Source organism: Pleurodeles waltl, chromosome 4_1 (assembly GCF_031143425.1).
Source record: "Pleurodeles waltl isolate 20211129_DDA chromosome 4_1, aPleWal1.hap1.20221129, whole genome shotgun sequence".
Classification (NCBI taxonomy): domain Eukaryota; kingdom Metazoa; phylum Chordata; class Amphibia; order Caudata; family Salamandridae; genus Pleurodeles; species Pleurodeles waltl.
In genome coordinates, this window is record NC_090442.1 from 549,035,956 (window position 1) to 549,059,704 (window position 23,749).

The window sequence follows — 23,749 nt, forward strand, 5'->3', positions numbered from 1 at the left end:
GCATTTGTTTTTGTTCGTGATACTCTGCACTTTCCAGTCCTGGAACTCCTGTCACCAACTCCTCTGGGATGACCACTGCCAGCATCTGATCCAGCTGCTTTTGGGGTGTTGAACTTCCACCAACAGTCTGCAGTGCTGCCTTTTGGTTGCTGGCCAGTTTCTCTTTTGTGCTGGGCTTGCAATTATGCCAGTGCTTTTTACAATCGGTCACAGCCCTCTTGACCTCGGCCACACAGTTGACTTTATCAACTATGGTCTGCCATATGGCCTCCTTCCTACCAATTGGCTATTTAGAGGTGACACAGAGCTTGTGTTGGTGCTCTGTCACCTCTGTCATCAAGATGTTGTACTCCCTCTCACTGAAGTGACACTTCGTCTTCCTTTTCCCCTTCTCCTGTGATTCTGTCTGTCCATCCTGGCTGGTACTAGCCTCATTGGGGTCTTTCTGGGGTCTCTCTTGTCCTGCATTTTCCATCTTGGGTCCTCCTGGCTTGTGTTTGGTGTTTTTGCTGGTTTTATATGGCTCAAACTTGATAAGCGTCAAAACCTGTGCTGCAAATCATGCTGGTGCCACTTTTCCAGCATTACCGTTGTTATTCCTTTACCTGTTGCAAAGGTTAGCGTCTTTCTTTTTTATGCTAGCCTTTTCATAACGCCAGGGTGCGTCATTTTATTAATGTGGTGCACACGACGCCAAGGGAGTTCGTTATGCAGCATTAAAAAATTGGACGGACAATTATGCTAGTGCAGCTGTGTGTCATTTTTCATGAATATAGGCCTAAATACAATGCAGTCATTGCCCACCTTAAGACCAGGGTTTGCCAAAAGGAACTGCATTGGCCCAAGATACTCTGAACATCCCAAGAGCTGAAATAATCTGTGCATGCATACTTTGAGTGGTTAGTGCAGGTGTACAGGGAGCACAGTGGTCTGAATGATCCACTTGGAAACAATATGTAGGGTTTCTCTCCTCCTTTGTGCAAGGCTGCGACCTGAGACTTCCAATCGGATCATGTAAGGTGCTTTCTGCTAGCAAAGCAAAACTGTAGGTAAAATTTTGCAGTATGTAAAATATTGTAGCAACATGTTGGTTGCTAAGTGAAGAGGGCTGAGAAATTCATTGTTCCATAGACCTAGCTAGAGATGAATGGGGCTATGAGAGGGTTACAATTGCACAGTCCAGGACTAGATATTGACCGCAGTGTAGGAATAAATATACTGGGAGACTCCATATCATACAGAGGAAATACCCAAAGAATGGGGAGATGTCGGTGAGGTATGCCAGGAAACCGGATAAGTGCTTTAAAAAGTTTACCCTCTGTCACCCTGGTAACAAGGTCGGTCATTGGAAGATGGAATGTCTCTACAAACTTGATTGAGCAATAATTGACTCCTAAGCTATAACTTTTGTGATGTAGGCCGAGCTTCCACTGTTACCCAGATTCCCAGCCACTCCAAAGATCCTGAAATAAAGTTTGTCATAGGATCCCCTTGTGTACATGCAGTTGCATGGAGGGAATCTCCATTTCCTGCCCAGCTACAGAGTTCTACACAACCCAATTGCATCTCAGGCTGCCCAAATACCCACCGTGTTTGGGAGCTCCAACAAGTTTGAATAGACCCAATGACAGTGCCTGATGGGGAGGAGGAGTGTATGATTGGCGCAGTCCTAGAAGTGGATAAGAGATGCAAATATTTGGATGGAGAAGTTAATGAACACCTTGTGTCCTATCTGATAGAGAAAGGAGCCATTTGTTTAACTGTTAGAAAAATTGAGGTTGCAAACCTACCCCTAGGAAAAGGAGGTCCAAGTTGTTGGCTTCGCCAATCAGCAACCTACAAATCAAGTTATTGCCCCAAAGCCAGTGTAAATAGGGGAATCACCAGTTTGTAATATGTGATACGACCTCTGTAAATTCTTTGGGAAAGACCTGCTCTATAAATTTAATTGTGTCATAACCTTCACCTGAGTTTGAGAGGTCTTGGAAATCCAAGCAGCAGGCACTGAGTTCAAATTGCAGGCACTGGAATCTGTATTCAGATTATACCCAGTCTTTACCAAAGAAGACATACATATCAATTTAAAAGAGTGAGTCATGGGAGACGTATGGGATGTTACAGGAAAGGAGATTGGGTTGGTTGAGGGTGCCAAACCTCTAAAAAACCCTTCAGTCAGATGCCATGTTTCCTCTAAGATGTCCTTACAAGATGCACCCAGAAGCCATTGAAGGAGTAGAACCTGTCGTTGAAAGCATGTTAGAAAGGGACATTTTGAAATAAGTATTCTGGAGTCAATGCAAGCTTCCTATTATGGCTTTGCAAAAAGCAAATAAAATTGGAGGATAACCTAGGATTTAGAAAAAGCAAACACAATAGTTGTTTCATGCTATCCCATGGTACCAAACCATGCCATAATCCTATTTCAAATTCCCCCAGAAGGAGAGTGGTTCACGGACGTTGACCTATGTCATCTTAGTTCCCCTTCATGAAGCCCATTTTTCCTTGCGTTTCAATTCCAACAGAAAACTCTTGTGTGGTGTTGTGCTCCTCAGGGGTACTCAAACAAACGTAGAGACCTTGCTGTTGCCAGGCAGTCTGACCCTATTTCTTTACATTGATGATCCACTCATTGCATCAATGACAAAAGAAACTTGTAGGAAAGACACCATTGCCCTGCTCAACCCTGTAGATGAGAACGGGCATAAGGTTTCCACTGAAAAGTTGCAGTATAACCAAAGAGAAGTATCTGGAACATCGACTTGAGAAAGGAGTCAGAAGAATATCGGATGAGGGTATTGAAACTGTCATTAAGATGACATTTCCAACCACACAGAGAGAAGTACAAATGCTTTTGGGAATGGTTGGCTGCTGTCGGCTATATATCCTAAACTTATCCTTTGTGGCAAACCCTTTGTTGAGGCTGACACACACTGATGTCACTTACTTTGTGGTACACCTGCTATTGGAATGCCAGACTACACCAAAAAGTTCATATTCTTTTGCCATGAGTGAGATGGGTATACTTTATCTGTGTTAACACAGGTGCATGTAGAGATCAAATGCCTAATTGGTTATTTCGCAGCAATGCTGCTGCCACAGGACAAAGGGTTGCTGAGGAGTAACCAATTAGACATTTGATCTCTACATGCATCTGTGTCAACACAGATAAAGGATTGCAGAATTGTCTCAAAGCAGTTGACGAAGATGATAACGGTGGGTATAACCGCTTAGCACACAAGGGAGGGAGGGGAGAGTGACAAACACATGTACAACACACACCATACACACAGAATCATCTGCAGAGTTAACTGACAGTAACAGAACCCAGGAGCAAAGAAAGCCAGTACAAATACCTCTGTTCCAGCCACTGTAATCCTGTTGGATGAAAACCCCAAATACAAAAATGTGTCCATCAATGCATATTCACATGCAGGGCCAGTGGCCAGTTTAAAGTCAGAATAGGCCTACAGGGAAAAGTCCAAGCCCCCAACATGACTCCTGACAACATCGGGACTCCACTGTGCAGAGGCATCATGTTGGACATAGTCAGGCACCTCAGGGGGTAGAGGGGCTGTGGAGGGTGTAGGGTGGCTTCTTTTTGTGAGGGTCTCCTTGGGTTTTAGTTTTGGACGGGGCTCCTTGGGTTTGGCCTTGGGAGGGGTCTCCTTGGGTTTGGCTTTTGGTTTGGGAAGGGGCAGCACTTTACCCTTCTGTTTTTGGGGCTTGGGGCAGGGGGCTGGATTCATACTCATGTGCCCCTTAGTGGCAGCCGAAGCCTTTGGGGGTGGAACAGGGTCAGACTTGGTGTTGGAGGTCCTGGGCTGGGGGGACCTTTCTCTTACGGGCAGGATGGGGTGATGGGGAGGGGGAAGGAAGAGGTCAAGGCGGGAAAGAAAAGCTTCTTAGGGTCAATGGAGCTGGTTGTGGAAGGAGGGATGCAAGTGGAGGTAAAGGGAGTGGTTGTAGGAGGAGGGGGTATGCTGGACTTGGGTGCAGGTGCATGGACAGTGTGCGTGTGTGAGGTAGATGGCTGATGGGTGTCTGAGTGCGAGCATTAGTGTATCTTTGGAAGGGGAAGACATGGTGGGGGAGGTCAAACAGGACGTGTGCGAAGAAGACACCCACCCATCTGGGTGAGCAGGCACGGGCAACTCGTGGGGGGTTACTGGGTGGACGGTGCTGGTATGAGGGGTGACAGTTGAACCTGTAGGCGGGGTGGTCCTAGAGGTGTCCACCACCACCAGGGAGCTCCCATTGGAGGAGGTATCAGAGTCAGTTGAATCAGCTCCTGTCCCCCCGTGCAGCTCCCCTTGTCCTCCGTCCCACTGGTCCCCACGGCGTCAGTGGACTCTGTCTCCTGGGTCCCGTGGGCTGCAGATCCCTCACTCGCTGGTGTCCCTGCTCCTTCACCAGATGATGCTAATGCACACATGGACAGGATGGCAAAAGGAGAGAGGGGGAGAAAGAAAGGGAGCACAGGGTCAATCACAGCAACAGCAGCACAGATGGCATACAAATCACCATCACACACAGGGACTAAGAATGGGCAGTATGGACCACACTGGCATACCATTGGCTAGGTACCACAGCAGGTAGGAGACATACACTGCCATTTGCATATCAATTTGTACCAACTAAGCCCTGTCTGACATGGAAAGCCTGCTACCTAGCCATATAAAATATGCATTACACCCCAAATACCTTAGCTGGACCACACTGAAATGTCTAAGCTGGCATTTTGGTGCATCCACCGACTAAAACCCAGCACCAAAATCCCATGCCATGCAACATAGATGGTCGTCACACACACTGTACTCACCCTCTTGTGGCTGCTTTAATGCCCTCAAGAGCCCATCCAGCTCTGGGTAGGCCATCTCCAGTATGAAGGCCATCAGGGGGGTCAGATTCCAATGGGCACCCATCCCTCACTGGGAGGCCATCCCCAGCTGGGCCTCCGCGGTCTTCTGGGCCCAGCGTATCAGGTCCTCCAACTGCTTCCTGCAGTGGGTGCTCTGCTGGCTATGGACCCCCCAGGGTCCACATGTCCTTGGCGATGACACGCCACAACGCCTTCTTCTGATGGGCGCTGACCTGCATAGGAAACAAAGACAGAAAGACAACATTAACCATACAAACCAGCCCGTCAAAGAAAATGGCTCACATGCTGCATTTGCCCATCATCAAGCACACACATGACCCGTACCTCTGCACAAATACTGCCACTAGCCATACCTCCCAAGATTACACACTGCCAGCACACACACACATCTCCATGCAGCCATGTTGCATGCAATGTACCCATAGTATTCTCACCTACAAAAGGAACTGCATTGGCCCATACAACTGCCCATACAGGGGTAGGACCCCATCCACAAGCCTCTCCAACTCCTCCGATGTGAAGGCTAGGGCTCTTTCCCCTGTTGCATGGGCCATCGCAGGTTCCAGACATAGGTCACAGTAGCACACACAGTGGAGATGTCGTCCTGTGTAAAGTCAGGAATCAAGTGAGGTGGGAGAAAGAAAATGGCGGTCACGGCCACTGAGGTGAACACCGTCACAGCTGGCGTTGATCATCATTGGTTCCTGTACTCCATAGGGGCCTATGTAAGCCAATGAGGAATTGCACGGCGGTGCAGACCGCCTCCGCCATGAAACCTAACGCCGGAGGAGTGAGGGCACTTCCACCTATCCCTGCATACAGGACAGGCAGTTGCCATTTTCTACTGCTAGTACACATGTACTGATTTAAAAGTGCATCATTGTATTCAAATGTACACACCTAGACAATTCAAGTGTCCAAAATACAAACACACTCTGTGTACACTGATGTAGTGTGTCCATAGTTCCTGTTGTCACACCCTTCTTACTTTTGGGTCTCTTAGGTACCAACCACTGTGGAGGAACAGGAAGAGGAGGCAAGCACCCGTGTACAGACACCTTGAGGACTTGGCTACACTGGAGGACAAGCACATCGTACTCACCTATTGTCTAGACAGGGCCACAATCATAACGCTGTGGACACAAGTGGAGCCTGATCTGCTACCTGCTATTCGTTGCTCAACAGTAATCTCCCATTTTGTGCAGGTACTATCAGTGCTCCATTTCCAGACAACTGGCTCTTTCCAGGTGACAGTGGGCTTGGCTGCAGGAATGTCACAGCCAATGTTCTCTGGTGTGCTTGCAAGGGTTTTGGCAGCTGTAGCAGGTCGAACGGTATAAAGACCACGGAGAGTAATTGCGATGATCAAGTAAGTGGTTTATTTAAATATTATGGGTTTGTCTCAATTGTCCTTCTTTTGTTTACTATGTTTTAGGTCTTAAGTCGCTGTCTGTTATTCTTCTTATTGGATTTCTCTTCTTCTCTTCGTTCTCTTTTAGGTGGACGTTCCCTCTGGCTTTTCAGTGGCCTCAAATGGTGTGGTACCGGGAAAAAAGGAAAAACGCTACGGTAAGTGGGGTATTAAATAAGGTTTATGTTTTATTTCACTAAAGGGGAAGAGGTAACAAAGGTGGGGTGGTGTTGGTGGTGAGTTAGGGCAAAAAGTGAATAAACTCCTTATAGTGCACTTATATGTGGCTCACTCGTGGTGTTTTCTTGTGCTCTCTAAGCTCCCTCCCAGTCCTCCCCTTACTCCTTCTTAGCCCCCTTCCCCAGTGCCCTCTTAACCGTGGTACTCTCTCTGTTGTCCCACAAGGACCGTACCTTAGCAAGCCACGACCCTCCTGGGTCGTGGCTGGCGCTGGGGTGTTCCTTCGGTGGAGGATCCTGTAAACTGCTCTCCTTCTTCCACTCCTTGTCGGCACTCCGTGTTGTCCCGGTCCTTCCTCCGTCTCCCGTCTCTCTTCTGCTGTTCGCTGTCTCTCCTTCGCTGTTCGCCGTCTCCTCTGCGCTGTTCGCCGTCTCCTCTGCGCTATTCGCCGTCTCCTTCCCCCATCGTCCGTCGTCACTCTCCTTAAAACGGAGATCATCCTGCCTCGTCATTGCCGCGGCCCGGAAACCCTCCTGGGTTGCCACGGCAACACTTGGACGCCAACCTCCGTCCGCGAGCGTTCCCATGGCAACTTGGGAACGCGGAAATGACGTGTCGGAACTATCCGACACGTCCGTACCGGCTGGCATCGGGAATGTGTTCGGGACCGCCCGTTCACACACCCCTTCCCAAGAACGGTCCTGCTCTAGGACCGAAGAGGAGTAAGGAAAACGAGACAAATAGTCAGCAGGATCCTGTTGCGACCCCGGGACGTGTCGAACCTGAAAGGAAAAAGGCTGTAGTTCAAGGAACCATCGCAAAATCAGAGAATTAGAATCTTTATGAGCAGCCATCCAGGTGAGGGGAGCGTGGTCCGTATAAAGAATGAAAGGGCGGCCCAACAGATAATACTGTAAACTGTCTACTGCCCATTTAATGGCTAGACACTCCCTTTCGATGATAGGATAATGACGTTCCCGAGGAAACAGTTTTCTGCTAATAAATAGTATAGGGAGATCTCGGCCCTCCCCGTCAGGCTGAGCCAGAACTGCCCCTAGTCCCACATCGGAGGCATCTGTATACAGATGAAACAATTTGGAGAAGTCTGGGCATTGTAATATCGGTTCCCTGGTCAGATAGGATTTTAGTCTCTCAAAGCTATTCGTCTGAAGGTCAGAAAAGGGTAACAACTGGTTAGGGTGGGATTTGGACAAGAGGTCTGTGAGAGGGGCAGCAAGGGTGGAATACTCAGGTATGAACCTACGATAATAGCCTACTAGACCCAGGAAAGAGCGTAAGTCCTTCTTTGTTTTAGGGGTAGGAGCATTTTTTATGGCTTCTACTTTTTTTGTCTGGGGTTGTAGCATGCCCTGGCTAATATTGTATCCGAGGTATGAGATGTCGGTTTTCCCTATGACACATTTCTTGGGGTTGGCTGTTAATCCTGCTTTTGTCAGGATATGGAAAATTTTCTGAAGATGGTCTAGATGAGCCCCCATGTCTCGCTAAAAATGACTACATCGTCCAAATAAACCGCTGAGAATGTGTGGAAGGGTTTTAGTAACTTATCCATTAACTTTTGGAAGGTAGCCGGAGCTCCATGTAATCCAAAAGGTAACACTGTGAAGTGATAAAGCCCAGATTGGGTAGAGAAGGCTGTTTTTTCTTTATCTTCTGGCGCCAAAGGAATCTGCCAGTACCCTTTAGTTAGGTCTACTGTGGACATATATTTAGCTTTGCCTAATTTTTCAAGGACGTCGTCTACTCTAGGAATTGGATAGGTGTCAAACATAGATATTTCATTAAGTTTCCGAAAATCGATACAGAATCTTACGGTCCCATCAGGCTTTGGTACTAGGACTACCGGGGAGCACCAGGGACTATTCGAGGATTCCACCACTCCGAGAGCTAACATTTTCTGGATCTCGTCCTCTATGATTTTTTTTCTGGCTTCCGGAATGCGATAAGGACGCAATCTGACTATTTTACCTGGGGTTGTTCGTATTTGATGGCAAATCAAAGAGGTTTTTCCGGGGGTCTCTGAAAAAAACTGTTGGAAGCGATTCAATATGAGAGATAACTGCCCTTTCTCGGAATTTGTCAATGAACTATTGATAGAGGGTAAGTTGTTATTCTCGTCCTGGCCTTTAGGGTAGAACTCAATGTTTAACTCTTTACTTGGAGATAGGAACCTGCCCATTTCTACTACATTGTCTGCGTTCTCTGACACTTCCCATTTCTTTAAGAGGTTCACATGATAAATTTGTGTCTTTTTGGGATTGGCCATTAGTTCAATAAGGTAAGTAACAGGGGAAACTGCTCGGATCACTCGATAAGGACCTTGCCATCTCGCGAGGAGCTTCTGCTCCGACGTGGGACGCATTATGAGTACCTGGTCTTCTGGCTGGAAAACCCTCAACTTACTCCCTTTGTCATAATAGTGTTTTTGTGTTGTTTGTGCCTGTTCCATATTTTCTCGTACCTCCTCCCATAGCCCTTGTAAATGGGACTTCAAGTTGTGGGCGTATTCCAGCAATGGTCTTCCCCCTTCCTCGGCTTCTTCCTCCCATGTTTCTATGGCCATGTCTAAAAGGGAACGTGGTTGCCTCCCGAACACTAATTCAAATGGGCTATGTCCTGTTGAGGCCTGTTCATGAGTTCTGATAGCGTACAAAACTAGAGGTAATTTTTTATCCCAATCCCTCCCTGAATCTGTGACTATTTTTCTTAGTAGGGTTTTGATGGTCCGATTGTAGCGTTCCACCAATCCATCTGTCTGCGGATGATAAACGGAGGTTTTTATTTGGGAAATCCCCAATGTCTTACAAACTTGTTTCATGAGATTAGACATGAACGGGGTCCCTTGGTCTGTAAGTATTTCGCGGGGAAACCCTATTCGAGCGAAGACTGTTATCATTGCTTGTGCGACAGTTTTTGTGGTCATACTGGTCAGGGGGATGGCCTCAGGGTATCGGGTGGCATAGTCCACGATGACCAATATATATGTGTGACCTTTAGAGGAAGGCACTGAGGGTCCAATTAAATCCATCCCCACCCTGCTAAATGGTATGTCTATGATGGGAAGGGGCAAAAGCGGTGCTTTTCTGGGCCTACCAGGTTCTGTCAACTGACACTGGGGACACTGGGAACAATATCTCCTAATGTGGGCAAAAACACCTGGCCAATAGAATCGTCTGAGGAGATATTCTTCAGTTTTTTCTCTCCCAAAATGGCCTCCACCTGGTTGATTGTGGGCTGGTGTCAGGACTTGATTCCTATAATTTTCCGGTGCTATTAGCTGATGTTTGCGATCCCTGCTCGGTTAGTGGTCACCCTATATAGGAGATTTTTTTTAACCAGGAAGTAAGGACCCACCTCCTCAGTTTCTTCAGTTTTTGCGGATTTCCAGGCCTGAGCGAGGGAGGGATCTTCTCTTTGTTGGTGGTGGAAACTTAGGGGTGCGTCATGTGTTTCTGCTATAAGTCCTTGGTTTTGTTCCTGTTCTGTATGAGTCCGGAACTGTACTCTTCCATCTCGCTTCTCTCTACGTGAAAGTTTCTTACGGGGTAGAGGACATTCAATATTGCCTTCGGAAAAAGGGGCCTCGACCCACCAATCCTGGTGAGTTTTTGGGTTTCGAACATGATCCAGGAGCTCTGGGAAATGGTCATAGTCGGTACCAATGATACATTCCTCAATAAGTTGAGACATTACTCCCATCTGAAGTAAGTCCCTGTAGTCTCCCCACTCTATGTCAACTCCTGTCATGGGGTACTGTTCCTTATCGCCGTGAATACAGCAAATAGTAACCCACTGGCTTGATTCCCGGTCTATTGGGCTTATTAAATCTTCGCGAACCACGGATTGGCTGCAACCCGAATCAATGAGAGCACATACAGACCGCCCATTAAGTTTCAGGGTTTGCTTGAATTTAATGTCTCCCTTTCCTGTACAGAGTACGCGTTTCCTGGTCACCCCTATTTCCATAGGTTCACTGCCCTCTAGTTTCCGCGGGCACATACGAGCTATGTGTCCCCATTCTCCACAGCTGTAGCATTGTGGTCCCTGTAAGGGAGGACCTTCTACCAATCTGCGGGGAACCGAGTCTTCTATGGGAAATCTCGGCGAAGGTTTGGGATTGGGTACAACAGGTTTTGTGTTGGGTCTGGGTGGCATTCCTCTCACATCTGTGGATCGATGGTATGCGCAGGCTAAGTCAATGGCCATCTCTGTATCCACCTTTGGATGTTGTCGTATCCAGTTTTTGGTAGAAGGAGGTAAAGAATCTAAATACTGTTCGAGGATAATAGTCTGTATAACCTCCTCTCTGCTATTCCCAATGGGACCCAACCATTTCAAGGCCAAATTTTTCACGCGAAAATAGAAGGTTCGGGGGTCCTCATTTGGTCCCCACTTTACTTTCCGGAATTTAACTCGATAATACTCTGAGTCGTGTCCTACCCGTTCTAAGATGCTGGTCTTTATGTCTTTATAAGGTGTTGTTCCCCCGGGATTCGCTGCTTGATATGCGGCTTGCAAGAGTCCGGTAAGCAACGGTGCAACATATTGTCCCCATCTTTCTTCCGGCCATCGAGCCGAAGAAGCAACCCTTTCAAAGTTAGTGAAGAAAGACTCCGGGTCTTCCCCCTCCTGATATTTTTGCAACACCGAACTGGGGACGTTGGGGTGTACTTTGCTGGCGCCGATTGTTTCCGTTAATTTTTTCATTGCCGTTTCGTGAACCAATTGGTTGTTTGCTAGTATTGTCGCTTGGCTCTTCAAGGCTGACTGCAAGGCCTCCCTGTCCTCTTTTGCCTCTCGTTGGTGTGCTTCCCAAACTAACTGCAAATGGCGTTGGCCTTCCGCCAGTTGTTTGATCATATCTTCTAAGGACGGATTTTCACTCATTGTTTATACCGTTCGGGTGCCGTGGGTTGGTTCCTTTCCGTATCCCACTTCTGACACCACTGTGGCAGGTCGAACGGTATAAAGACCACGGAGAGTAATTGCGATGATCAAGTAAGTGGTTTATTTAAATATTATGGGTTTGTCTCTAATTGTCCTTCTTTTGTTTACTATGTTTTAGGTCTTAAGTCGCTGTCTGTTATTCTTCTTATTGGATTTCTCTTCTTCTCTTCGTTCTCTTTTAGGTGGACGTTCCCTCTGGCTTTTCAGTGGCCTCAAATGGTGTGGTACCGGGAAAAAAGGAAAAACGCTACGGTAAGTGGGGTATTAAATAAGGTTTATGTTTTATTTCACTAAAGGGGAAGAGGTAACAAAGGTGGGGTGGTGTTGGTGGTGAGTTAGGGCAAAAAGTGAATAAACTCCTTATAGTGCACTTATATGTGGCTCACTCGTGGTGTTTTCTTGTGCTCTCTAAGCTCCCTCCCAGTCCTCCCCTTACTCCTTCTTAGCCCCCTTCCCCAGTGCCCTCTTAACCGTGGTACTCTCTCTGTTGTCCCACAAGGACCATACCTTAGCAAGCCACGACCCTCCTGGGTCGTGGCTGGCGCTGGGGTGTTCCTTCGGTGGAGGATCCTGTAAACTGCTCTCCTTCTTCCACTCCTTGTCGGCACTCCGTGTTGTCCCGGTCCTTCCTCCGTCTCCCGTCTCTCTTCTGCTGTTCGCCGACTCTCCTTCGCTGTTCGCCGTCTCCTCTGCGCTGTTCGCCGTCTCCTCTGCGCTATTCGCCGTCTCCTTCCCCCATCGTCCGTCGTCACTCTCCTTAAAACGGAGATCATCCTGCCTCGTCATTGCCGCGGCCCGGAAACCCTCCTGGGTTGCCGCGGCAACACTTGGACGCCAACCTCCGTCCGCGAGCGTTCCCATGGCAACTTGGGAACGCGGAAATGACGTGTCGGAACTATCCGACACGTCCGTACCGGCTGGCATCAGGAATGTGTTCGGGACCGCCCGTTCACAGCAGCCTTGCTCAAACACATGTGCAGATACATCGCATTCCCACAGGTAGATGAATTGTCCAGGTTGAAGGCTGGATTCTATGAAATGGACATATACCACATGTTATTGGGGCCATTGACGGGACCCATATTGCCTTAGTCCCCACCCCCCCAGGCCAATGAACATGTGTACTGGAATAGGAAGAGTTTCCACTCACTAAATGTCCAGATGGTGTGCCTTGCTGACCAGTACATCTCCCACGTCACTGCTGAGTATCCTGGGTCAGTGTATGATGCCATTTTCCTGAGGAATAGCAGCATCCCACAGCTGATGGCACAGCTACAGAGGCACAGAGTATGGCTTGTAGGTGACCCTGAGTCCCCACCCAATGTATGTCAATGTATGTCTTCAGGAGTCAAACCCCCTGCCATTGTGCAAGGCTGATGTGTGTCCCTCACTTCTTGCAGGTGATTCCGGCTACCCAAACCTGTCCTGGCTCCTGACCCCTGATAGGAATTCGAGAACAGTGGCTGAGAAGAGGTACACTGTTGCTCATGTGCATACCAGGAGGACTGTTGAAAATATCTTTGGTCTCCTGAGGCCAGGTTCAGGTGCCTCCATCTAACAGGTGGATCCCTATGCTACTCCCCTGAGAAGGTCTTCAGGATTGACGTTGTGTGCTGCATGTTTCACAATTTGGCCCTAAGATGCCATGTGCCCTATATGCAGGAGGAGGGGGTGACAATGCACCTTTGGCAGCAGTGGACACTGAGGACAGTGAGGAGGAGGAGGAGGATGTGGACAATAGGACACATATGATACAGCAATATTACCGATGAAACTCAGGTAGGACTGTTGAACTACACATTTCTCCATTTAAGTGTTGTGCTGTGTGGCTGTAGCATTATGTCAGTCACTGCCTTTGCATCCCAACTGACTGTCACATATGGATTCCCAAATTGCAGATGTTGGTGTGGTTACAACAGTGTGATGCTGTGATGTGTACAGACTGCTGAGACACATTTGTAGGATGAAACAACATATTACTGGACATTTGCACTGGACCATCAGATAAAGCACTGTTACTCAAATTTTGTCCAAGAGTATTTATTAATTATTCTGGTATACAATGCAAAGTGCAATAGAGTGGGGTGATGGTTGGGAAAAGTCCAATGACAAAGCCTTTTCTCGGTGGAGGTGTCAAACCTCCTCCCCAGGCAGGCACCCTGCTCCAGCTGTTAGCTTCAAAGGCCTTGCTGCCTTTGATCTGACCCATGCCTATGCTGATAGCAGCAGAAGGCAGCCCATTGGTTCAACTCTCACTTTAGGTGGAAAAAGTGTCAGGAAACTTAGTATAAATACGGGGACTGGCCACCCTCAGCTTGCACCACCCCACAGATGTGCAAGTGAGGTGACTACTCCATTTCATTTTCCTCCATCTTGGACGGTAGGAAAAATAGCCAATCAGAGTCAGGGATGCGTCCCCTTCCCACAGGAAGTGGTCACTTGGTGGGTGTAGCCACGCTAAGGTAGGTGGCCCAGTGGCCCCTACCAGGAACTCTCCCTAATATTCCTAAATGCAGTATATGGAAGGCATCCATTGAACAAGATCACAAGAAGACCAGGACAAAGAAGACCCAAGGCACTAGAACTGAAGTCCTGCCGCACAAAGAATAAAACTCCAAACCCTGCCTGCTGTTCCAAGGACTCAACTATCACTGCTAAGGTGTCGCCTGGAAACCTGAAGGACTCAACAAAACACCAGAGCACCTCAAGCCTTTTAAAAATTGGCAAGAACCTTCCTCTGAGTGAAGGTAGCACTCTCCTACACCCTGCAGGCAAGGAATCTGTGAAGTCTGGATTACTGATCTGCTGCTGACCAATGACTCAGACCCAGCAACCCAGTGAAAAACCATAAAGAGCTCCAGAGGACCAGACCTGCCACTGTGCCAAGTTTGGTGGCACTAAGACTCAGTAGGGCTGTGATGTACCAGTACCCTAAGTGCCAGACCCCCAATGTCTGACACCCAGAAGCAGAGTCTACTCTGGACTCTCAAAAGCATAGGATCAACCATCAGTTGAGGAACTTCAGGACACATGAAATCCACCCCCTGAGTGGTCCTGCTGACCAAAAACCCTCCCCCAAAGCTGCCTGCCCCTGACCGCAAGAACTCCAGGATGCACAACGCCTGTCTGACCTATCTGTGCTGCAACTGGCCTCCCTGGCCTCCACACCAACTAACCAGCTGTGCTTTCATGGTCCCCAAGCCCTTGCAACCTCCCACCTTCAAGGGGACCTGGTGGACTTACCTTTAGGTCCCTCTGTGCAGTGCATTTCCAGGTGGACCCCTTCTCCTATGTGCACCAGCTCTAAGACCTTCAGGCGCTGCTTATGCTCGAACAAGGAAATGCCCAAACTTCTCCTGCTGGACAATTGGACCTGTCCACGACTTCAACCTCAACCCGAAAACAGAAGGTGACACTTATGAGAGCATTGCCTGATTTTAAATTTCGCCAATTGATTCCCATGGTGCATAATTTTACACAAAAACTGTGCATTTTCTAAATTTTGAGTAATCATAACTAATAAAATACCTCCTGTGAAAGACAATCTTGGTCTTGATTTTTTTTTAAAATCTATAATATTTTTCAAAGCTGGTCTTGAGTTATTCTTCCTAGTGTGTTTTTTCATTTATTGATACTGTGAGTACAACAAATGCTTAGCCTAACTGCTCACCCACACTACCACAAAAACAGAACATTAGGGGGTCTGCTTTTTACCTCTGAAGTGGGGTTGCTTGTACTTTCTACACTTTGCACAACATTGTTGTACACTATATGGAGAGCCAGCCTCCTATAGAACCCCGGCGACTGGGTTCACCTGAAGAAGCATATACACAAGTCGGGTTTGGAAGAGCATTGGAGAGGCTCATTCCAGGTGATCCTGGTCACCAATATTGCATTTAAGTGCGCTGGACTGGATACATGCCTCACACACCAGGAAGGTGAATGAGAAGAGGTAGTAAAAGTAGGGACAACATCCACTAAATCCTGGAGTCTGCCTAGGCTTAGGATTTATGAGGCAGTGGAAGAGAGAAAGGAAGAGAATTCCCCAAATTTGCAGTCCTTTTCTACATATGTCACCCCTAAGGTAGGCCCTAGGTAGCCCATAGGGCAGGGTGCTATGTAGGTAAAAAGAAGGACATGAACATGTGTGTCCTATATGTCCTGGTAGTGTAAAACTCCTACATTTGTTTTACACTGCTGTGAGGCCTGCTCCTTTCATTGGATAGCATTAGGGCTACCCTCATAAACTGTTTGAGTAGTAGATCCTCATCTGAAAGGAGTAGCCAGGTCATATTTAGTATGGCCAGAATAGTGATACAAAATCCTGCTTGATGTTGAAGTTGTATTGTGTATTACTATTAGAAATGCTACTTTTAGAAAGTGAGCATTTCTCTACATTTAAATCCTTCTGTGCCTTCCAATCCACATTTGGCTAGGTTTAGTTGATAGCTCCATTGTGCATTCACTCAGACAACACCAGACACAGGATGCTCAGTCACACTTGCATATATCTGCATATTGAATGGGTATTCCTGGGCCGGGAGGGTGGAGGGCCAGACACTTACATGTCAAAGGATAGTAGCCTGGCCTCACACAAAGGACTGTCACACCCTCTACTGGGACCCTGGCAGACAGGATGGAACTGAAAGGGGACCTTGTGCACTTCTAAGCCACTCTTTGAAGTCCCCCCTACTTCAAAGGAACATGTGGGTATTTAAGCAGGGTCTATGATCCTACCAACTCAGACATTTCTTGACAAGACACTCTTTTCACAGATACTTCCTGGGAAGGAAACCCTGAACCAGAACCTGCAACCTGCCAAGAAGAACTGCCTGGCTGCCCAAAGGACTCACCTGACTGCTTTCTGAGAAGGACTGCTGCCTTGCTGTTACCCTGCTGCCTTGCTGCTCTCTGGCTGCGCTGAGAAGTGCTCTCCAAGGGCTTAGATAGAGCTTGCCTCCTGTTTCCTGAAGTCTCAGGACCAAAAAGATGTCATTCCTGCAAGAAGAACTCCCTGTGTGGCGGAACTAGATGCACAGCCTACAGAACACAACGCACAGCCTGCATCGCAGTGAAAAATTCACTGCACGCTGAACTGGAACGTTGCAGCCCAACTTCCCAAGTGCCAGCAGACCGACTGGAAATTTGACGCACAGCCCACTGGATCGACGCACAGCCGAGCCGGAATGACGCAGCCTGACTTCCTGAGAGGAATCGACGCAGCACCTGCCATGCGGTAGAAATTTCCATGCAATGCCCACTGGATCGAAGCAGCCCCTGTGACTTCGTCCTGCATCACCGGATTTCAACACATCATCCCCGGGGTGTCTGAAAACCCCACAACCCGAAGAGGATCCAAGACCGAGCACTGGAAATTGAAGCAAAGCCTTCCCTGCATGAAAAATAAATGACGCATCGCCATGTGCGTCCCAAGAAATCAACACACACCTCCCTTTTTTCCACGCATCTTCTCCTCTGTGGTTCCTTGCGAAGATTTTGTACGCAAACAAGGTACTTTGTGCTTGCAAGAAGCATTTATTGCTTTTAAGAGACTAAAGACACTTTATATCATTTTTACAGTGATATCTCAACATATACTTATTGTATCTTAATAGTTTTTACCTGCATTTTACCAGATAACTATTATATATTTTTCTAAACACTGGGTGGTGTATTTTTGTGGTGTTCTACTGTGTTATTGCATGATTGATTGAACAAATACTTTACACATTGCCTTCTAAGTTAAGCCTGACTGCTCAGTGCCAAGCTACCAGAAGGTGGACCCAGGATAATTTGGATTGTGTGTGACTTACCCTGACTAGAGTGAGGGTCCTTGCTTGGGCAGGGGGTAACTTGACTGCCAACCAAAGACGCCATTTCTAACAGTTCTTTAAAGAGGAAGATCCTCCTCAAAGTTAATCAGCTTCACTTGAGACAGAAATCACAAGTACATCCCAGAATTGGGCACTGACAGAAGAAGCTTGGCCAAAGACTAAAACCAGATGGAAAAGACTGTTGACAGCTACTAAAAAACCAGAGACAATAAGAAAGGTTAGTGGGTTAGAGGAACAAAAAATGTCCCAAACAACAAGATACTGGTGATCAGATGCTAGATTTAACGGTCTTTAAAGGACCCAGAAGAGAGATAAGGCGAAATCCCAAATATTCAGGTCCTGATTGGATACACTTTGCAAGACCTGACATCTAACACAATAAATGTCTAACTCACATAGATGAACCTATTTGAGCCCAAGGCAAACACTCAACATATGCAGACTGGTCAAGGAGGACTGATAGGTAGGTTGAAGATAAGAAGACTACAGCGTCTCAGGCCACCAGTTGATGTAGAATAAAAATCACTATGTATTTTGAGATAGGGTAGTGACAATAGGGTAGTTGTAGAACAACTAATTCCTCTACTTAGCAGTAAAAATTTAATTCTTTGATCTGATCTGATTTGAGCTAAGATGGTACAGCAACATTTCAAAATTGTGCTTGTAATTTTGATAATCGGCATTTCTGTTTTTATAGTTGGGTGGATGTCTATCTACTGGTGAGAAATATTTCCAATATGCAGACAAATCTTACTATGAAATCTGCTGTCAGTAAACAAATGCATAAAGGTAGAATCTGACATACCCTTCATTATGAAATTGTCTATAGTTACAATATCTATTTTCAGATGTGAGTCGAATATGTCAAAACAATGCAGCTTGAGACCTCTTTTAGTGTGTTTCTATATTCCAGCCTCTGCAGCTGGGGGATCTGCATATTTCCATGGACCCTTGCATTATTTTTTCTCCTTTAGTGTCTTTCTGAATCTATTCTATTGTCAGCATTCTCTTAAATTGTTTTGTACTGATTATGAAAGGCATTTAGAAGATGTACCACTTTCATGGATGAAAATGTATATGCTTATCATTTCTATAAGGGTTTTAAACAAAAGGACCAGTGTGAGTAGCTTATGAAATTCTTTATTTCTGTGACTAATGAGAGTGTTACTAATCAAAGATTGCATGATTTAAACTGCAAGAATAGTAAGAATGATAAAACTTTTGTGGATGAGTTAAATTAACGAATAGGGCACGATGAAGAGAAGTAAAACAAAAGCATGAGATCAGAACCTAGCATTGGGAAGGTTATATGCTCACTATTATAAAAATATAGGCCCTCATCATGACTTTGGTGGTATTTTCCAAATACTGCCATTCCGGCAGCCACCACAATACCACCGAGGCAGAGGTAATCCGCCCACCCTTATACGACTCACAAAAACAAAATCACCAGAATACAGCCACAAATCCCAAACTGCCAGGCTGAATGACGGCAGGAGAGAGGAGGTAGCAACAGCTACACCGCCATGCAAAAAACAGACCGCCCACCATAATACGACCCACAAATCAGCACATAGGTCGAAGTGGCGGTAAGCCAATGGTGGTGCGGACCGCCGCAGTTGAAAAGGAACCTCCACAACAATACCACACCACATTGACCAATTCAAATACCCAACACCTGATACACATACAAACACCACCCCACTCCAGACACCACCATAAAATATTGCTACAACAAACAATTAGGAGACATTTGACAGTCACACATTTGTACACACTGGACACACACAACACAGCGATCTGCACACCCCTCACGTATCACACTGCACATTGCACATTTACACATTTACTCACAAACACACACCTCACCATGTCCTCACAAAGGCACCCCCGTTTCACGGAAGACGAGTTGCGGACAATGGTGGGCGAAATCATCAGGGCAGAGCCACAGCTATTTGGTGGACAGATCCAGCAGAGATCTGTAGCTAGGAAGATGGAGATGTGGTAGCGGATCATCGACAACGTGAACTCTGTGGGAAGGCATCCGCACACAATGTAAAACATATGGAAGAGGTGGAACGACCTGAGGGGGAAGGTCAGAGCCATGGTGTCAAGGCACCAAATTGTAAATATGAAGACTGGCGGTGGCCCACCTCCTCCCCTTTAGCTCACATCATGGGAGGAGAGTCTCAGTGGAACTCCTGAAGGACTGGAGACTGGTAAGTCACCGACAAACATCTTATAGTCAGTATACCTGTATTGCATGTGTCCCCATCCCCTGCATGCCCACCCAACCCCACCAACCCCAATCCAAACACCTGCAGTCACAAATGTACCCAATGCATGTTATGCATAAAGCACTATGAATCCCACAATGCATCACACTCTATCAACCTAACAATGCACACCCCCCACACCAACGTAGCCCTGCAGACTGCAGCATGCCAAATAGCACTCACCTAGCAGCCTATGTCAAACAGATGAGGTAGATGTCAGTAACAATTCCTGTCATCCACAGGTACCACTGATAATGTAATCCGTCAGAAGGTGCCCCAAATACCTAGTCCTCCACCAGAGAAAGACCCCAGTGATGACAGTGACACAGAATGTTTGGGGCTGGAAGACCTCTCTGGCCCATCCAACACCTCTGGGCAGTCTCCCTCACTAGCCCCACCCAGGCCATGATAGAGCCCCCCCCCACTACTGTAGTAGCCACAACAGCATTTGCCCAACGCCTCCAAACCAGTGTCCCCAGGCCACGTCAATCAATGGTGTGCCCACCCGTACGGGGCCTGAGTCAGCACCCACCACTCAAGACGATGAAGGTCCTGGTGTGAGTGGAAGTGGGCACTCTGTGTGGGGGGCACAAGGGACTGGGGCCAGTGGGAGGACAGCTGTGGGGCAAAGAGTGGGGCAACCCAGGGAGCCACTTGCCCAGGAGGCCATTGCGCAAGCCCTGGGAGCATTCCACTAATCCCACAACAAGGTGGCCCAGATAGTCACTATGTTGTGGGAACACTAAAGGCTGCAAACCCAGCACCACAAGGAGGTCATGCAGCAGTGGCAGGAACACAATGCCACTATGGCCTCTGTCAAAGTATTCACGCCAGAATTATTATCCATCCTGAATGAGTCCTCCACCCACCACCAGACCACTACTAGTAGCCACAGTCCTGAGCAGCCATTTACATTTGCTTTAGCTACTGGGATGGGGGCCCTGACTGAGGACTCACAAGCCACATGTGACCCTCCCCCAGTAGATGAGGAACCCCCAATCAAACATAGTCGCTAACCCAGACTTCCTGCAGGGATTGGAGCCAAGACCAACCCCACGGCCAGAAAATGAGCCCCTCTGGAACTGTCTCCCTTGTGTGACACAGAGACACATTGGACACTGTTTACTGCCATCACTCCGGGAAACTAGAGCTGTGCTACCCAATGTTTGGACTAACAAATGAGGATGATTTTGTGCAACATTGTCCCACTCATTAGCATCAACCCATCCTATTGTAATCACAATAAACATACATTAACACTACAATTTGTTTTGTGTGTTCAATAACTGACCATGAACAAACAATGATGTTGTGTAGTGTTGTGTGAAAAGTTAAATCTCTGAAGCCTTTGTCCATATATCTTATTATCAGATGCACAGATGCACAGTGTCAGGCCAAGGAGGTGGGTGAGGCCACGCTATAGCGGCTGCAGGCTTTGAGCCTGGACACTAAGATGTCAAAAATCCATTGGGGGAAGCCAAAGATATGATGAGATGAGAGCCCCCTCTATGGTGTCATAGACAGAGGACTGCACGTTCCACTTCGGCAAAGGCGTAGGACACAGGATGCAGCTGACGCTTGGGGCGGGGTGAATAAGCAGGCAGTGAGTATGCTCCGAGGAAACTCCTGAAAAAACACTGGGGAAAAGTGACGGAGCACGTTTAGCGACCGCTGACCACTGAAAACGTCCCCTGTTCTATTGTTGGTGAGTCCAGTGTCACGCTGGGCTGGGGGGCAGGAAAGATCCGGGAAGAGCAGAACAGAGCAGACCTGAGCAGTGCAGGGGTGTCATGGAGGTATGGAGGTCACAACGGTGAGAGCAACAGTGACCTTAGAGACCCAACCCAACGGGATGTGGTGAGTTCCTGACATCTATACCCTTCTATATTCATCTCTGCTTACCCCAGCATATTTCTTGTCCAGCACATTCCCTCCTTCCAGCCGGGCTGCTTGCCCGATCGTCAGTTTGCTTTGCTCTGCCTTGCCTGCCTCCTTTTGGGAGAGATTTCTGGAAAAGTCTTGGATAGTTGAAAGAGATTAAAATATATACAACCCTATAGAGACCCTACAGAGACTATACTAGCCCAGTGTGACCAATGGACCCACAGGCCAGGGTAATGGTCCCGCACAATCCCGAGCCCCTGGCCATTTACAACTTCACAACTACATAACTTGGCAATATAAAGGGAGCAGGAGCTACCAAGGACAGTAATTACTATTATCACCACCAGTGAATCCAGTATCTATAACCTACATTAACGTCCACGGCGAGTTTGTGGCTGAGACTGCGGCCTTGACAAAGGGCACAAAATTGGGGAAAACAGCAAGCTGTAAGTAACGAGTAGTGGTGGGTAGCGTGCTCATGCCCCCTCCCACCTCCCACAGGGCGGGTGTGGCGGCGCTTAACTCACCCCAGCATACGTCCTAGCATATGTCCAGTGCGGCCCACACAGTTCGATTAAGTGGCATCCCTCCTGCTGGTCCTGATTTCTACTAGACGCACTGCACACTGTGAGCACTGCAGAAATAATAAGAATGAAGCACCATGAAAGAGAGGATAATGAACCAAGCGCTATGGCAGGCCAGCAACTAGCAGATGGGAACAAAACTCCAATGGACTGCAAGACTGCCCTTAAGCGGAAGGCTTCTAGCTCTAAGAAAATTTACATCCACAACTACTTCACAAGAGCAAGAAGCGGGGCAGGAGAAGGAGACGAAGAGGGAGACCCCATTGTTCCCTTTGATTCCTTTGCCATCTCACATACTGGAGCGTGACTCGGAACCAAGGCCAACACAAACTGAGCACAAATGAGAACAAGGACAGGAGCAGGAGGAGGACTCCATTAGCTGTGTGACAAGTTTTGGTACGGGCTCCTCAATAATTGAAGAGTCGGTTGTATTTGGCAGACACTGCCTTGGAAGAGTGCTGGAATAGCCCCAATGGCAAAAATAATGATAAAGACAATGACAAAAACGCACTTTGTGGGGGAGCCAAAAGAAGCAATTTGTACCCGGTAAGTTCTGAGTACGAGCTTGAGGCATCAGGACCAGCACTCACTAGAGGAAGAGTCAATCCGGAACTAGGAAAAAGGAAGACAGAACCTCCAAGTGGGAATGACCGGGTAATAGTGGGTGGATTCACCAGCAGTCTCAACCACAAACAGAGGTGGTTCAGGCAAATGAACCCACAGACAATGGATGAGCTTGCTCCACCCCTTTACAAGGTTTATTGAAAGCTTCACGGGAATAGCCAACCATAATATAGCAAGACGATTGGCCATTGCGAGAAACAAACATAGGAGCACCAAGCACCGGGAAAGGGACTAAGAGCCCCAGGAGGAAAACCCACCCCAAAATGCCCCACACAAGGAAAGGGGAGATGTGGCTAGATCAGATTACATCATAGAGACCATCAATGCCTCCCTTTTAGCCGTAGTAAAAGCCTTAACCTGGCAGTCACACAAAATGGAGATTCATCTAGAATTAACCCACATGCTAGCCCAAAGCGTACTTACCCTAGACAGCAAACTGAACTCACTCTGTGGGAAACTAGAAAATTGGGACCATAGTGGGAGAGAGGACAGGGCAGCTGAGGGGTCATAAAATGATGAAATAATAGATAAAATAGCATCACGCCCAGATTTACTAACTAGCATTATTCAGCACTGCAAAATAGCAGCAGAAAACCACAAAAAACTGGTATGGGAGCAGTGGACATCCAGCAAGAGACTGTGCCCTCTGACTCACCCTTCAAAAAGGGCCTAACAGTGTTTACAGAAGGGGAAGAGGGACGTAGGGAGTCGGAACCAAACAATATGCAACAAAAATCGAAACTCCTAGAATTGTAACCTTCTGTAGCAACTAATGTGCCAGTAAACAGTATTGAAGAGCAAGCCTCTGACGTAAACTACAAGTCACCGTGTGAGCATGACCTCAGGACCAAGCAACAACCACAATTAACAAGACGACAGAAAAATAAGTTGAAAAAAAAACACTTAAAGTCTCAAAACAAAAACATAGACACAGTGGCTTTGGGAATCCCCAGCAGTTATCCGGGCAGATTGAGTCTTATCCAGTCTTTCGGCAGAGACCACAATCAAATGTGACATATGAAACCCGTGCAGAGGAACACACTTGTATAGTAATCAATCAGCCTGGAGCAGGGAAGGAAAAGTCTTATAAGGACATAAAAATGGAAGAC